Here is a 13106-nt window from a genome sequence, read left to right as displayed (position 1 = left end):
AGCTTAAGTTCATTTATACGCAAAACGTTTTAGTTTTCGCGGCAAAGAATTAAAAAAAAATAAATCAATGCCTGTTAACTTAAGTTCCCTTTCTTTTTTTTTCGATGCTCGCGGCAGCTAACGTTCGGTACGTGTCAAAAGTATAGCGTGACGTATGGTGACGTGTTTCTTGTTGCCAGTTTTTGCCGAGTGTCCCCTCTTGTTGAATTTCTTTCTCTATCATACGGGCTTGAGCCGATACTAAAGTCCCTATATAAGAAAAGTACCGCCATCCTTTGACAAACGCCGCTTCTCTCTCTCTCCTGTATCTCCGAGTGGACGATGATAGCGCGCGCTTTTCACTTCTTTATGGCAACGTCATGCGTTCCCTCCACGACACCAGGCGGAGAGGAGCTGATGGATGTAGCGTCCGCAGCTGTGTCTGTGACTGACGAATCTAAAAGGCAAGCTCGAACGCAGCGCGCGCTCCCAACTTCTGCAGCTGCCATGCAAGAAGCTAGGCGCCAAAATGCACGTGAAGAAATCCATGATACTAAAAGACGAAGAATGGAGAGTGAGCAGCTCGAAGATGATGCTGACATACGCAAGGCAGCCAGTCTCCAAGCCGAATGGTCCAGCCATGAGCCTGAAGAAGGCTTTGAAGGGGACGGATTATGGGAACGCGCCACAACCCGCTCCAGACGAAAAGCGGCCCAGCGTGAACAAGGGAATTCAACTAGACCTACAAGGGTTGTCGAGCGAACCGAACTTGGCTGCTTCGTTTTAGCCATACGGCCTAGAGAACGACGCAGTATCGTTTCGCTTAACGCCCGTGAAGTGAAACACGCCATTAGCGCACTATCGCACGACAAGAGGTTGGCTCAACATCAACTGCTGCGGTTCAACGACGCATCGAACACCCTCACAGTCCAGACGTGCGACGAAAGACAAGCATCAAATTTGCTAAAGCTGAATACCCTGGAAATTCCGTCGGCGCCACCTCTCCCAGTGTCTGTGCACCAGGTCCCGAGCGAGGGCATGTCACGTGGTGTTATATACGGCTGCACACTTGATGAGACATCGGAGACGCTGGCTCAAGCACTTGACAGTGAGAATGTGCAGATACTCCTGGCTCGCCCAATGGGAAAGAGCGGGTCGGTGTTGATTACATTCGCATCATCCCGCCCCCCTCGATACGTGAAATACTGGGATTTTCTCAAGAATGTCATCCCCTACGAGCCGCGATCCGTGGTGTGCTTCCGGTGCCATGGGTTGGGCCATAAGCAAGATGTGTGCCCTGCGGAGAATGCAGTGTGCCCTCGATGTGGCTCCCAGCATGAGGAACCCCCTGAGTCATGCCCCCAGACGGACAAGAAATACTGCCGTAACTGCGAGAAGGACGGTCACCTGGCTACAGACGCTTCGTGCCCACAGCGAAAGCTTTTTGCCAAACACGCCAAGGCTGCACAGGGACACCAGTCCCGTAGTGCCATGCAAACAGGCAAGAATGTCAAGTCTTCTAGTCAATCAAAGGACTTATCTAAAGGCAGGAGTGGAAGCCGTAAGCAACAGAAGGCATGCTCGAAATCAAGACCATCAAGCAAACCCCCGGATTCCGCTGCTCATTTGTCAACATCACAGCCTTCTCCGGTGTCCTACGCTTCGATAACCTCTGGTGCTCAGAAGACTTCGAAGAAAACGTCTCGTTTCAGTCCGCGGTATGGAGAAGAGATCGCAAAGGAGCCTGGAGCAGATTGACATGGAAACTGAAGTCAGCACCCGTGACTTTGAGAATACATTGTCTCGTCTCCAGAAGCAGCTGTCGGAAATCCAGCGGTCCATAGACACGGCTCGGACACGATTTCACCAACAACTGAAGGAGCGAAACGAGCAAAAGCTAGTACTCCAGCATCGCCTAGCAGAGTGGAAAGAGGAGAGAACGCTGATTGACCAAGCGAAGAGACGACAATCTCTGTCACCACGAAGAGGCTCTGCCCCACCTCCTAAAAATACACGACCGCACCCAATGAACGGGGGAAAGCTCAAGAACCCATCCCAAGAGCCGTCAAAAGAAGAAACAGGAGGCTCAGTGGAAGTCGTACCGCAGGCATACCACGCTCCCGAGTGGATCACACAATTTCTGAATGATACGAGAGCCCAGGTAATGCAACAACAAGCTCAGGCGCAGACGCAAGTTTTACAGACACAACAAGTTTTAAAGCAATGGCATCAAATGCAACAGGCACAGCAGGATATGATGCAACAGTTTATGCAAACCCTGCAGACACAGCAGGATCAAATGATGGCCATTTTGTCTCAGCATGGCGAGCTCACCAAACAGCAGCGGCCGCAATGCAGTGCCTAAACAGTCCCCGGATGTCTTGCAGTGGAATTGCCGCTCACTTAACCAGTGCGCCGCCGAACTCAATGCCCTTTTTGAACATGTGGGCAGGCCGGCGGTGCTTCTGTTGCAAGAAACGAGGGGCACCACTCCTGGCATCCGGGGCTACGAAGGGTATTTTCAACCCAGCATATTACACGCACATACTGGAAAGAAAAAGTGCGACCAACAGAGAGAAGAGCACGTTGAAGCACAGGCGGCTGTCTTTGTGCGCAGGGATGTGCCGCACGCAAAGCTCGACACAGCTAAGTATTGTAGCAAGATCCAAGAGGTGGTGGCGGTGCGATGTAACTTGAGAGGTCGTCAAACATTACTTGTGTCCGCCTACCTTCGCCCAGAAACCAATTGCTACAAGAAAGTTGGTGCGAAGAAAGCTAATTTCGCATGGTTGCGTGAACTGCGAAACATTTACCCAAAGGATCTACTATTGGTTGGAGGAGACTTCAATGCTCATCATCAAAGCTGGGGATATGACAGAAATTCAGAAAGGGGATGTTTACTCCTTGAAGAAGTTGAAGCAGCCGGAATTACCTTGGCGAACGACCTGGACTACCCCACTCGCCACGCACTCCACTCGGGGCAGCGTGACAGCACGCCTGACTTGACTTGGACGACACCGGGACTTGTGAATGACTGGAGGTGTGGCGCCGACCCAATGGGCAGCGATCACTACCCAATCTGGATTGAAGTCGAGGCGAAGGCCACCGGACAGAAGAAAAGAATGACGTCAGCCGTAGACTGGGACTTGTTCCGTTCCTGTTTTGAGGCCTGCGACAAGAACACACCGTTCCTAGAGAAGCTTTCAAGTGCAGCTCGGGAAGCCACTAGAAATATTGAAGTGAACGAGCACCTTCCAACACCTGACAAGCATCTCCTCCATCTGTGGGACACGCGAGCCATGTTACATCAGGTATACATCCAGAATGGGAAGCAACACGTCGACTTGCTCAGGGTTCGTAACAAGACAGCGCAGGCGCGTCGTTATGCTAAGGAACTTGACCGAGAACGATGGTGCGACCACTGCGCCTCGTTTGACGAACGGACTGGGACTCGGAAGCTGTGGTCCACTTTCAAGGGCATGTCTGGAAAGAGAAAGAAGTGCAATACCGTCAGGAATGTAATGCTGGCTACTGGCTGTTCACCCTCCGAGTTCGAACTGAAGGCGGCGCACAATTTCTTCCCTCAGCCAGAACTACCACCTGATGCTAAAATTTACCAACGCATGGTTCCTACGTCGGACGCAGATATCGAATCAGCTATCACTATGCAAGAACTGATCATGGCTCTTGATTCTGTCAACGCCAAGAGTGCACCGGGCAAGGATGGTATTACCTGGCAGTTGTTGCGGAACCTCAGTGAACTAGGAAAAGAACAGTTAAAGGAAGAGATAAACAAAGTTTGGTTATCAGGTGAAATTCCCGCCGAGTGGAAGCACTCCGTGGTGAGCCCTATCCCAAAACCAGGCAAACCTGCAAACGATGTCAGCAATTTGCGGCCTATATCGTTGACATCAACACTTTGCAAGCTTCTCGAACGCTTAGTCCTCACGCGGCTCACCTACCATCTCGAGGAAAGTCACAACGAACCATACTTTGACCCAAGTCAGACTGGATTCCGACCAGGCCTTTGCACTCAAGACAGCCTCTTTTTGCTCCGTCGTTGCACTAGGAAGCGGCGGGGTAGGCAGAAGGTTCCCGGCATCCTGGTCGCCGCGGACCTACGGAAGGCATTCGACAGTGTCACACACGAAGCCGTAATCTCGGCGCTCGAAGAAGCGCGCCCTGGAATACGAATTGTAAACATTGTGAAATCGTTCCTGGAGCATCGGACATTCGAGATCCGTAGTGACAACACATGTACAAGGACATTCACGAACAAGGTAGGTGTTCCTCAGGGCGCAATTTTATCGCCTACACTGTTTAATCTAGTCATGCGAGGACTGGCTGTGCGTCTACGACAGGTTGACGGCGTCCATTTCACCATTTATGCGGACGACGTGACACTGTGGACGGAACCTGGCGGCCCTCTAAAGACAACAGAAATAGCAACCAAGACAATGCAGCATGCACTCGACACATTGACGGATTACTTGAAAGGAACAGGCATGCAGCTCTCTCCGAAAAAAACAAAGTACATCCTCCCCGGTGGCAAGGTACAAGAAAAGGAAAGAGTCGAGCTGTACCTAGCTGGCCAGAAGCTTGAGAGAGCTCCACAACACCACGTCAAGATACTCGGCATTCCAATTCACGAGGACGGCGGAGCGGCTACCTGGCTCAAAGAACTAGAACCTACGTGGAAGAAACTTCTGCACTTGGTGAAACGCATATCGCAGAAGCGCGGTGGAGCTGGCGCCGATACCGCTCGGACTTTGACGTCGGCAGTGCTTACGTCGAGGGCTTGTTACGGTGCGGTATGCTTTGACCTCACCAAAGCACAATACAACAAGCTCGAAAGAATGCACCGGGAGTGTCTTCGAGTGATCACGGGTCTTCCCCGCCACGCGCGAGTGGAAGACCTGCACCGGTACGCGGGACTTCCTCCACTCAGGGACATTATTATAGAACGCAAGGAGGGACATGACCGCCGTCGACGTTACACACGCTCTGGGCAGCAACTCTTAGAGTTAGACGGAGAACGCTTGCCAAACAAGGTGGAAGTGCTTCCGGCTGTTGCTCCGTGGGATGACGTGCAGGTTCGAGTCACGAAGCCTGTCACACGCCGGCAGACGAAAGAGTACCACGGCGCTTATCGATCCAAACTTGCAGAACGGGCTGACTTGAAAGAATATGCCATTTTCACAGATGCGGCCTGGGATCCTACTACATCGAGAGCGGCGCTGGCAGTCGTTAGTGGTGAGCAGCAAAACGTCCGGATTCACCAACACCAGCAAGAACCGACCATTAAGGCACTTGAACTGCAGGCCATCCTATTTGCACTAGAGAAGCTGAAGGAAAAGGCGGGAAATATGACGGAAGACCACAGGGGCAAAGAGTTCACGATATTCACCGACTCTTTAGATGCCCTAAAGGCACTCACGGCGACGCCCAGAGTAGGCACGTGGGCGCATGATATTAAGGTCGCATGCGCATCCCTTCATCGGGATTACGGCATGGGTGTGCGAGTGGACTGGGTCCCGGGGCACTCGGGCAGCATCGGCAACGGTGCGGCCCACAGTGCAGCGAGCGAGCTGTTATTTTCCCGCTCATCTCCCCTGGGCCCAGTCCCTCTCACTCCTGTGCGTCTGGATCCGGAGGAGGAGCGCGAGCGACTTAAAGTCCAAGCCAAACGGGAGCTGAAGGCGAAGGTACCGCACAATGCCCACCCTTTGCCCAAGGGGCTTCCTCGGGGCGCGCAAGTCCTGGTGCATAAGGCCAGGACGGGCGCAGCACTCACCGAAGACGTTCTGGCTAAGTGGCGCGCGTACGCCGCTTCAAAGAAGACGCGAGGCCATCAGAGGCAACGTATGGACAATGAGGAGAAGGAAGAGACGGAGGCGAAAGTGATGTCTTCATCAGTGACGTGCAGTACGTGCGACATCGGTGCTCGACCGACAATCAGGCATCTATTGTGGGACTGTCCCGGTCTCGCGGCAGTAAGAGACAAGCACAAGGGACGCGGCATTACCTCACTGGAGGCATGGACCACGCCGCCCCCTCAGGCCGATGCCCGACGAACTATCAACTCCTTATGGGAGTTTGTGCGCGAGGCCGGCTTGACCGGCAGGTTATGAATGTGTAGTGTTTTCTTGTTTTTTTTTTGTGTGTTTTTTTTCCTTGTGAACCCCGCCATTGACCCTTACCCCTGCTTAGGCCATTGAGCCATTCTTTTCATTAAAGTTCTCTCTCTCTCTCTCTCACTTCTTTATATTTTCTTTTTTTCTGCCTCAGAGCCATGCTGAAAGTCCTCTGCGCAGCCGCAGTCGCCGGCGGCGGCGGCGGCGCGCGCCCGGCCTGAAAGCTTCAACGTGGACTTTCTAGGTGCGCCACCGTCGACTTGGCTTTCGCAAGCAAAAAGTAAAGAAAAAAGCAAGCGCTTTAGGAGAGGAGGCGGCGGAGGAAAGAGTAGATGGCGGTACTTTTCGTATGTAGGGATTTTAGCCGATACGCGGCGGCAGCGCCGCTTCTACAGCTGGCGACAGCCGGATATCCTACTGGAAATAATTCACAAACGAAACAACGCCTCCATGACGTCACTTATGAGATCAGAAGGTAGAGGGAGAGGGCGCGCAACGGAGAGGAGGAGGGTTGCCGCTGTAGCCCTTATTTCCCACTTCGCATGCAAGCGGACTGTGTTCGTGCTCTCTTGCGGGTCCTCTGGCCGTGCGGTGACATTGGCCAAATCGCGGAGCACAACCCGCTGAAGTGTGTCGTGTATTAGGAAGCGCTTTCTTCCCTTCCAGGTTTAGCTGCTATTCATTTTCTAAACCACTGGGACATTACTCGTACGCACCAGTGCCAAGAAATCATAATGAAGAATATTTATATAGCGAACCGTCGTTAATTACCAATATTCACGATCAATATACTACATTTCGTCATTTCGTGAGAGTAGTCACTTTGAAAGTCCTAATTTGCAGTTACGTTTAGGGTTATACTTCAACTAGTCCACAGATATAGTGGAGGGTAGCATGAAGAAAATAACTTCCTGGCACCATCAATCGTTAATGTTGTTCGTGTGTTGTGAAGTGGATCAACTAAAACTAGCCGATTTCTCGGCCAGTAAAAGTTGAACGCTTTTATTTTTATTCACACATCGGTGATAGAAAAAAGACTGACCTTCACGCAGTGCGAAAGTGACAATCTACAGAAGCAATTTTAATTCACAACGGAAAATTGTACATAATGAGTGAAAATAGATTCCAGAAGATCCAAACGAATGAGAAAATTGTTAACCACCAAGGCTGCGTCTTTCTTTCTTTTCTTTTTTTAACCTTGGCTGTGCATGTCGACAAAGAGTGAACAAAATGTATAGCCCAAAAACACGCACTCAAGCCCTTCATTACTAGTATTTCACCGGCAACAGATGGGCCGCCGTCATGACGAATGAGTCGAGCGACACTGCTCGTATGCCAGTCCACTCAGGCTTGCACAGAACTGGTTTACTCATGCAAAATGAATAGCTGCTCGGAAAATAGAGTGAAATACTTGTGCTTACCCGTGGTCATTAGGAAACCTGAAAAACTTCGCAGAACTGGAATTCCCGGTGTTCGAACACCACAAAGCCGCGCAACACACGTGATGCCCCGATTTAGCCATCTTCGTGTAATGCTTGGTCGACCTAAAGTCCCTGTATAAGAAAAGTACCGCCATCTACTCTTTCCTCCATCGCCTCCTCTCCTAAAGCGCTTGCTTTTTTCTTTACTTTTTGCTTGCGAAAGCCAAGTCGACGGTGGCGCACCTAGAAAGTCCACGTTGAAGCTTTCAGGCCGGGCGCGCGCCGCCGCGGCCGCCGGCGACTGCGGCTGCGCAGAGGACTTTCAACATGGCTCTGAGGCGGAAAAAAAAATATAAAGAAGTGAAAAGCGCGCGTTATCATCGTCCAATCGGAGATACAGGAGAGAGAGAAAAGCGGCGTTTATCAAAGGATGGCGGTACTTTTCTTATATAGGGACTTTAGGTCGACCTGGGGCGCGATCTTGTACGCGTTCCAAAATGGAACGGAGGCGTTCCGTTCCATCGAGCCGCACACGATTGGTCAATTTGAACGTCGCGGTTGAAATTGGCCAATCGTGTGCGGTTCGATGGAACGGAACGCCTCCGTTCCATTTTGGAACGCGTACAAGATCGCGCCCCTGGTTCCTGCGTGATCAAGCTTCTCTGTCTTATCTTTCCCATCTTCACACTTGGGACGACAATCGAAGCAGACGACCAAGCGTGATCTCACTTGTGATATCGCTGAGCGAGTGGCAAGGGCGAGTGGAGGCAAGCACGACGGACGCACGATGGTGACCACTTCCCGCGCTTCGCCCAATTTAAAATTCACAAAAAGATAAATAAGAAAAAAAGAACCTAGGATGTCCGGCAACCGCTAGGAGCACGCATGTTCCTTCAAACCGAAATTAGCTTTACTTTCCGGGGGCTGCCTATATTGTGTCCGTGTTTGCAAGCCTGCCTTCAGTAATAGGAATTCCCACACCTTGTAGCGCAGAAGGCTGAGGCGTCCGTGGTTGATCACCCGCTAGCAGAATCGCACTGCGCATGCTTGCAACATCGCTAATAATGCGGCTATTTGATGGTTCATGGTGCCCACGGGCTGTGACTTATTATGATCTCGGTCATCTGTTCCAAGTACAGTATAACCTCGCGATTTCAAATGGTGCAGATTGCATGTGAACGCGCGCGCAGAGCAACGTAGAAATTCTTATCTATCCGATACCGTATTTATACCGAAGTTGTAAAAAAAAGAAGCAAGCACTTATCGTATAGATAGTATTCATTTGACGTCACGCAGCCATATCTCACCGCGCTGGTATCCAAAGATGGCGACTACGATGACGTCAGTGCAACGTATTATCACGCGCAAACTGTTTTGCTTTTTCACGGCGATTGCTTTTCACCGGTTTATCATTGTTATCGCTCTGACGTTCGACGCAAGACGCGCTTTTTGTTGCTGTCATGTTCCTTGCTTACGACCCTTCTCGACCTGCTGGTACCCCAATATGGCGTCCGCGATGACGTCCGTGCAACCTATGTATAGTTCACCGTGCCTAGTCAACGCCTCCTAGATAGCAGGCATGTGCACTCTGCCTTGTGACGTCATGCTACTTGAACCTAAATTTCCACTGTCAATCCCGGCATGACGAAAGTGGTGACGTCAAAATCACTGCGGCTTACTCCGGAGCATCTCCATTAGATTCTATTAGATTCTATAGCAGTCAAGCAAGGTATCATGACGTCATGGATCGAAGTGCACGGGCCTTGTGCTATCTAGGAGGCGTTGGCCTAGTGCGTCTGTTATCGCGTGGCGTCAGCGTTGCCTGTAAGTGTTGTAAGTGCATTACCCGTCAGACAAGACAAGAACATGCTCATTCACTGCTTCGTTGCAGTAAACCAAGTCCTCGCAAAGATCTTTGTTAAATCGACCATGACTTACGTGGCGGTGGGCTGCCTCGACTGGCCTTCTAGCTGGCACCGTATCGGTGTTTTCAAATGCAAAGGGGCATTAAATGTAATGATGTCGTTGTGGTATGGCCGAACACTTGCAAGTGCTATGAATCAAGTGAGTTGACTTTGCGAGCGTGTCGACGATGGCCTTTGCGGGGACGTGATTTCAGGTAAAGCCACACAGCGTTTTGACAGTTGGGTAAACGCTCTTTCTTTCTCTGCATGTAAGACCAGTAGTCTAGGCCAATCTAGGCCTTCCACTATCTCATGCATTTCAGATGCATCAAACGAGCAGGATATAAATATACCGTGTGTCTCAGCTAACGCTATAGCCAAGCGGTCCAAAGAAAAAAAATATAAAAGAAAACATGGTGCAAGATACCATCATAAGACCTACGACGTTCGGTCGTCAGACCTCTGATGACCGAACACCGTAGGGCTTAAAATCGTATCTTACACCGTATTTTTTAAATCTTTATTTTTCTTCAAACACCTTGGTTAGCGTTAGCTGGGACACCATATATTTTCTGGTTGGACTGTGACTTGCCCTCCCATGAAAGCGATGGCGTAGGACAAAGTAACCAATGGAGCAACTAACCGTTCTTCTCGGAGAAACAAGCAGAGTAAAAATGGTTTGTTTAAGTTGCAGGATAAGCATGAAAGCTTTGACCCCAAACCAATCCGGACTGCACATACTATTGACCCTTTTCGCAGAGCAGTTTGTTTTATAGAAACGAGATGGCGCTTACGGCGGCGCGCCATACATCTCCTCAGCGACCGCGCACGAATACGAAACCATTACCGCTTCTACCTTGCTTCTGTGCTATCAGCTATGTTACGTGTTACCGGCACTTCGAGATGTACGGCTTTCCTCGAGGATACAGAAATTTGCTCCTCCGCCAGCATTGCATTGCTAACCTTCAAAGAAAGGGCTTCAGCAACAGAACGTCGGCAAGAGTGAGAACCACTCGGTAAACAATGTTAAAGGGAGTAGCGCCGCTTCCTGTCATAGTAAGCTTCGCGCACGTTATTAATACGCATCTAACCCAAATGGCAGGAAAACTTACGCCCACTCTATCGCCGACGTATCAAGTATAAGTAAATGGGCGCTCACTTGAATATATCCGCTGTATACGCACAGTAAATGACGGACTACACCTATGGAGCACGAATGGTCGAAGCTGAATGTTTCGTGACGGTCCACAAGAGTGAGCGAGTTACTAGCTGTAATATATATTTGCTACAAGGTATTACAATGTACAAAACAGCTACGTTTCAAGCCTTGTGTGCAGCAAGAACAAATCTATCGGAACTGAGCACACCCGCGAGCGATTAGGCAGAAAATAATCAGATAGTGGCCGCACCGAGGAACTTCACTGAGTCAGAAACTGACAAGCCACTGCTTCAAAATATTTGCCGAATAAAGAACAAAGAGCAAAACACACTAATTCTGACTGAATTCATAATCGGAAAGCTTGGATAGCTTGGAATACACATTTAACCCCGCTTTTAGAACAAGCACCATATACGCTGCTTGCGCCGTTTGGACATAGCTTAATCAGCTCTGAAATCGCTTTTACATGTTCTCTGAAGCTGTGATCAAAGCTTCGTGTCGTCCACCTAGTCACCGTCTACGATATCTCCGAAAACAGAGGTTTTGTAAGGCGCGCCGGCGTCATTCACTTCCATTGTAAACAAGGAGGCAACGGAGGCAGTTGAGGCAAGCAATGGACGCGTCACCACGTGATCAAACATGGCAGCGCCCACGGGATCGCCGAGAAAAGGGTCAATACGTCAATCACTGGACTCGCGACGTGTTAAATACGCGATCGAAAATTTATGCCGTAAGGTTCTTCGTGCGAAAGCAAGCTCTTGGCCCCAGCACGTCTTGCTACCTGCCGCAGCACGTGTTGCGATCTACGGACAGATGCGTACGAAAGTATCGCTGATATGGCACCGCGAAAAAAGAAAATTAAGCAGAATTTCCTCGCAGTGGTTCTGCGCGCACGAGTTCAAAGTGCACCTATTAATTCCTAGCTGCATGCACAACCGATACGATGGTTTATTCGTGGTCTCGTGGTTCGAAAACTTATTCCGGCAGTTGCACGTTCGGTCACTTGAACATAAGATCACGCAAGTGCCGGGTGTAGGCATGAAAATTTGAAAAGGTGTACTCCTGCATGTAAAATATAGTGATATACTAAGGTAACAATCCAAAATGCATGGGTCTTTCAGGTAAGGCCGTCCGGAAATGCTGCAGGTGGGTTTTTGGGGCAGCGTTAACTGGAACCAATTAATGTAGTATTTTCCAGCTGAATACATTGACAGGCTAGTTGGTGCATATTCATAATAACTCTAATAAGGAGCAGGATAACACAAGAAGTCTAACAAAGGGATGTTTTCTTCGTGGCTGAAATTTTAAATGATTTTAAGGACAACAGCAAAGGTTTAACCTTCACACGCAAGCTTCCGAAGGCTGGGAAACTGTGGGTTTTAGATTTGCAGCTATTTTTACAAGGTCACGCCAGTTGGATGTATTCGCCACGCGCACGTGAGGATTTATATACTGTAAGCATCTGCGCACTCGAAAACTGGGAAACACGCCATTTGTGTTTGTGTTCATAGAATCTGCTCTAATGGAACCACGCACGCATTCTGCGAATTAGTTTATATAGTTGCGCAGCTATGTAATGGGGGGAGAGGGGTTGCATGCGGCGGGCTACCCAAGTTTACTGCTGAAATCTATTTATGAGGCCTTGCTTCAGAAACTAAAGGACAAGCGGCGCAACAGTTCTTCTGTCACGCAATAGGCCTGAAGAGTACCGTGTTGCCACAGGGTTGCTCATAATTTTAGAACGTGAAAACCCGATACAATGTACCAGTTGACTTTTTTCTGCGCCTCTCAAACAATTAAGAAATTATATTACCAGAAGAAACACGCCAAATTTGTAGAATCTGCTGTTGGTGTAAATGTAGTGTAGGTAAAGTGCACATCGGTCAGACTGGCCGCTGTAGTAATGAGTGCCTCAAAGAGCATGAGCGGCCTTTACTGATAGGAACCGCTTCGTATCTATCACAACACTGCAAAATGTGCACGGTCTCAAGCTCTTTTCAAGGAGACCGTGACATTGAAAAGGAACCGCGATACCACTGCCCCAGAGCTATCAAGCATTTTTCATAAAATCACTCGGATCAGATTGTACCAGTTTCGCATGTATTGCTCTGCAGAATACCGAATCTTGTTTGTAAAATATTTTGTATAGTTTGCTCTCTTGACCTACCTGTCATGATGACTTCCCTGCGCATTTTCCTTGTCTGATTTCTGATAGGCAGGGGTGTGACATAATAAAAATGCCAGTTGAGAGTAGCCCTTTGTCCTGTGTCCGCCTTGTGTCATCTTGTTGGCGCTAAGGTTTATTGTGACTGTGAGTAGTATGTTGCAGCACGCTTTAAGGACGGACATCTTGAAAGTGGTGCTAGTCTTCAAATTTCTAAGCAGGCATGACTCAGTACTACTCGGTTTCAGGAAATCAACCTGAACAGACCCTATTGAGGTACATAACCATGCGATTGAAGAAAAATTGCAGCCATTCTACTCTGTGAATGTGGGCTACCAGTGGAGC

The sequence above is a fragment of the Dermacentor silvarum genome, chromosome 1 (genome assembly GCF_013339745.2).
Source record: "Dermacentor silvarum isolate Dsil-2018 chromosome 1, BIME_Dsil_1.4, whole genome shotgun sequence".
Classification (NCBI taxonomy): Eukaryota; Metazoa; Arthropoda; class Arachnida; order Ixodida; family Ixodidae; genus Dermacentor; species Dermacentor silvarum.
This window is presented reverse-complemented; position numbering follows the sequence as displayed.